At 42.7% G+C, this 5000-nt stretch overlaps 1 protein-coding gene across 2 annotated transcripts in view; it reads left to right on the forward strand.

Annotated features, from left to right (window-relative positions):
* Nucleotides 1–3082: 3082 nt before the first annotated feature.
* ezh1 (enhancer of zeste 1 polycomb repressive complex 2 subunit) overlaps nt 3083–5000 on the forward strand; it is a 19579-nt gene continuing 17661 nt past the window's right edge. Inside the window, exons 1-2 of one of the 2 annotated variants that reach the window (XM_084072420.1) lie at nt 3083–3539; nt 4622–4813. The gene's annotated coding sequence lies outside the window, so the exon portion shown is untranslated. Of the gene's footprint in view, nt 3540–4271; nt 4814–5000 lie in introns of those variants that run through there. The other variant, XM_084072419.1, reaches the window with a different exon arrangement.

Below are 5000 nucleotides of genomic sequence, written 5' to 3' on the forward strand. Positions count from 1 at the left end.
GAAGGCTCTATAAAACAACAGGAAGCTCTCATTTCCTAGGATGGGCGGATTGGGTGGACTCCCACAATGGGACAGCACAGAGAGCCCCTGATAAGGGGAGAAGAGAACTACTGTGGTGCACTGGTCCACCACCTTAATCCCCCCCCCTCCTCTCTCTCTCTCTCTCTCTCTCTCTCTCTCTCTCTCTCTCTCTCTCTCTGTTTCTCTGACCCCCCTTCTCTCACACACATTCTTTCTCTTACCCCCCTCTGCTTTTTCCATATACATAATAATTCTGATGTAGCAGCTAACACAGTACAGTTGTCATACAACTTAATTGAGGCTTAATTGAAGTTAGCGCAAATTAACAAATTGTGTAGATATCTGACTGGCAACTCAAATTCCATTTGTCCATCTTCTATTTGTATGATTTCTATAGATTAAAAGTTTGTTTAGACCGTGGTTATGTTTTTTGTTTTTTTTTAAGAACGGTTGTCAGCTTTGTGGTTTTTCTTAATTCGGCTATGTTGTCGATTTATTTAAGATGAATCAAAACAGCTATAGTTTCAAAATAAAAGGGATCCTTATTCTGACAGCAACAGTAAATAACATGCAAATGACTTGTAGCCAAGCAGTGTCATTCGTTGGGAGCAATCACCAGGCTTTTGTGTTGCATGGTTGCATGTTTGCGGTAAATTTAAGCTCACTGTAGGACTGTATGCTGTACAGTACACTGCCTGTGCATGGCTGCATATCGTGTCGTTAACTTGCTGTTGTTTTGAGTGTTGCTGAATTTGGAATATGTTTTTGCATGTGCTCTGTTACATCATCCCCAAGCCCCCATTTCTACCCCCTACCCCCCATCTGGCTGTGATACAGCGGACGGCCTCTCCCTCCCAGTGACGTCAACACTAAGCTGCTGTGGTACGGAGAGGCAGCGGGGACCTCCAGTGAGTCGAGAGAATGATGCACTCATCCACGTCACTGATCCACTCTCCCTCAGCTGCCGGAGTCTGGGACTGGGCCAGGTCAATCTGGGCCAAAATGACTTCCATGTTTCAATCCACATAAAGGACGCTTTCCTTTCCATCAAACAGATTGGATAACACCAACAAAAATAAGAGCTTAAATGCATCAAAGTTTAGTTAAGTTGAAACGTGCCATGTGGATTTGCCTGCGAGAGATAGCGTAACATGAATCATCTGTTCTAAAACTCAAGCCTGCACAGTTTACCACATTTTAGGTCAGTAACGTGTACCAAATGATTGAAATGTAAGGCTCAGATAAATGTTTAATGGTAAGACAAAACACAGGAATGCTCCACACATGTCAGTCAGTGCTTTTTCTCTAAATGATCTGGGGGCTGGGTTGTTTCTTCAGCTGCACAGTGAATCTTTTGAACTGTTGCATGCCCAAGCTTTTGACACAGATCACAGGGGCCGCAACATATCTGAAGATATCAATCCCAATGTCAGATGCCAAGACAAACGCTCACAGTTTACATTATACATAATTAAAATGCTTCCTCTGATAAGGCCTCCCTCCTGGGCTTATCTTTCCTGCGTGTTTGCTTTTGTTTTAAGGTCCCAGTATGTATCAACATGGCGAACTTCAAACAGCCATGTGTACATGCCAGGCGTGCTGTATCAATAGGAGATACTGTCCTCACTGGACGTATGTCTACAGAATGATGACAAGTGGTAATGAATGAGCAGGCCTTTACAGCAGTGGTTCTCAAAGAGGGGTCTTGGGCCCCCCAGGGGTCCTTGAAAAAGTTTGAGGGGTCCCCAGCCAAAATTTGCTAGTATAGCATAAAAATCTGTTTAATCACTTTAAACCTAGATACATTGGCCATTTGAAAATAGCCGTTCTATCTAGATCGGCTATTTATTTTTTTAAAGTCTTGAAAAAATCTGAAAAGTGTGGAATATTTTAAAAATATTTTAACAACACATATTTTGTATGGGAGTCCCTGGCACAAAACATTTTCTGATGGGGGTCTGCAGACTGCGGACAAATACATTTTAACGTGGGGGTCCTCCTTGACAAAAAAAAGTTTGAGAACTACTGCTTTACAGTGCTCCAACAGAGCAGCCTGGTGGAAAAACAACACAGTTATTTGAATCAGTCTCCCTCTTGACTGCACCACCAGTGCTGTTCTGTGTCACTCACCAAGTCAAGTATCAAGCGATGGCTTGCGTACCCTGGCCTGGACAGAACCACGTTAGGGCAGCAGCATCAGCGTATGTCACACTAATCATTCCAAGCCAGGTTTCATAGACCAGGGGTCTTTTCTCAGGCCAAGGACCCCCTAGCCGAGAGAGAGATGAAGTAGGTACCCCCACTACATACAGTATTGTATGAAATTGTGTTGCAGATTTCATAGATTTCATAGATAGCTTCATAGACTTGTTTGACAGCACTGTCATCAGTGTATGATGGATTCAAGAGTATTTAACCACTTAAACCGTCAATACTTCATTATGTACTTAGTCTGCTTCTTTTTCCCTCTACACAAAACCTCTTTGCTGAAAATAGCCGGAAATGCAGGCTTGTATATTGGCTATTTTTGGCTAAAGTTCTCCTCGGAATAGGGATGCTAGGGTTCAACTGGTTAATGTAAAACATATCCTATTGCACAAAGATTTGGTGGCCCCCCTGTGGTAACTCTGAGGACCGCCTAGGGGTCCCGGACCCCTAGTTGAAGACCCCTGTAACATAGACTGAACAGACATCTCCCAATCAAGAATCTGTGTCACTGGATACAACAGTAGCTTTACACTGCCATCTTGTGTGTAAAAAGAATAGAATTTGTGCCTGCCTGGAAGTGGAAGATGTTTTGTGGAAATTTGTCAAGAGGAAACAGAGTAGGTCTAATTGTTCTTGAAAGCAGATACCAGTCTTGGCAAGGCTTGTTGTTTGGATTAGTAATTGGCTCCATTAAATAACCTTGTGATGGGAGATCTTGTGTGATAAAGATGATTTTGTTCAGCTACTGTAGGGCAACAACAACAAAAAATTCAACTCCACTGCATGAAGACATTTAATTGTAATTAATTAATTAATTGGTTTTATGAGTTTATTGCAATTCATAATTCATAATAACACGAGGTTCAGGCTTATTAGCTTATCAAGAAATGATAAGAGGTCGTTTGCGTTTGCACACTTTTTGGATGTTGAGTTAAAGGGAATGGCTGCCTGCCCCTCTGTTTTGCAAAATAACAGAGGGCTTTGGCTTTAACACGTCGTCGACGCATGCGCATTTGGAGGACATTGTGAAGCCTAAAAATGTATGCCGCGCGACCGAAAAACAAGCTCACAACCTCGGCTGTTTTCGACGCCGCGAGCGACACCGTCGTGCGACGAAGTATGAATCGGGCTTGACTTGGCCCTGCGTTCTGTACGTCCAGTAAACACGCACGGAATAACGTTCTGCTGCCTGGAGGAGGATCAGGATGGCATTGGCACACCAGCAATGTGTCTGTCCGTGACAGTCCGTCCAGCAATACCAGGACCTGTGGAAATAATAGTCTGGGGCTACATCTGTTAGAAATTGTTATGTACGTTACGTTACCAATAATTTGATTAACATGTATCTATGTTTTTGGTAAATATCATGGCGATCATGGAACGTTTGCCTGGTTTATATTTATGAGCTAAAAGATAAAATACAAAAAATAAACAAAATCCATCGGTAGGTGGTAATATAGGCAAAATAATATAGGCTTCAGTCAGCTAGTGCGAACCTAGCCTTGGATCAAGACTATCATAAATATGTATTTTATCGATTTTGACATTTTTGTATATACGATATAGTCTTGGCTAGCACCCCCCAGTACGTCCTGCACTTTCACCAGTAAAGCCCGTACTTATCCGTACATGTACAAAAAAATATATAAGGTGCTTACCCGGTTACCCCAAATGTTAACTAGCAGTCCGGAGTCTTTGTGCAATGTATTAGTCCGTATCTTTCAATAAATATGTGTTTTAATACCGTCTGTGGCCGAACGCCATTTATTTCCCCCCTCTCGTTTACTTCCTGTATACATTGAGTATAATTCCGGCTTTCACCGGATGCGCCCCGTCACTATCACCCATTGAGGAACACAGGGAACTTCCGACAGAATCCGACACAGACGGGATTAAAACACATATCTATTGACAAATACGGACTAATACATTGCACAAAAACTCCGGACCGCGAGTTAACATTTGGTGCAATCGGGTAAGCACCCTATACATATTTGTTTGTACATGTACGGAGAATTACGGGCTTTACTAGTGAAAGTGCAGGACGCATTGGGGGTGCGAGCCAAGACTATCATAGATACGAAAGTAAAAGTCAGACTCGATCAAATACATCTATAGTCTTGATCCATGGCGAAGCTATGATTTTAGTTTCCAGTAAAGAGGACCACGAGATCAGATCTGTGTGCATGATGTGTAAATGTCCATGCTGTAGCACACGCTACTTTCCTCCCATAAGACGTTACTTACTCTGGTAGCCAGGCTATGATCATCATAATAAAGACGTCACCCTTCACTCGCTCTGCCTCAAAGAACCAATGCTATAAGTGCGCAGCTTTTAATTGCAGCCTTACTACTACTACTACAACGACAATCTATCTCACCATGCTTACAGAAAACGTAGGAATGCTCAGATCTGCTTCTTGCGGTGTGGACATCATCACATCTGCGTCAAGCTGATAGCAGAGAGATAGCGTTGTATTGCATTGGATCTGATCACTGAGGGGAGTTTAATATCATCGCCTTGCGGATTCTAGTGGCAGCAGCAGATAGGCGGCAGGAGTCAGGACACGAGGAGGATTATAAGGTATTTGTAACTGCGACACACGCATTCACGTCCACGAGAATAACATGTTGACAAAATTGAGCTTTATTAACTAGCCTTGTTGTCTGCACGGTCTTAAAAGTACCGAATATAAATGGATACGTTGCCTATTTCAATGAGACTGCAGCTTTTTTTTAACGCACTTCATATCATAGCCGTGGCTGAAGCT

Source organism: Gymnoscopelus microlampas (genome assembly GCF_963454915.1).
Source record: "Gymnoscopelus microlampas genome assembly, chromosome: 11".
Taxonomy (NCBI): Eukaryota; Metazoa; Chordata; class Actinopteri; order Myctophiformes; family Myctophidae; genus Gymnoscopelus; species Gymnoscopelus microlampas.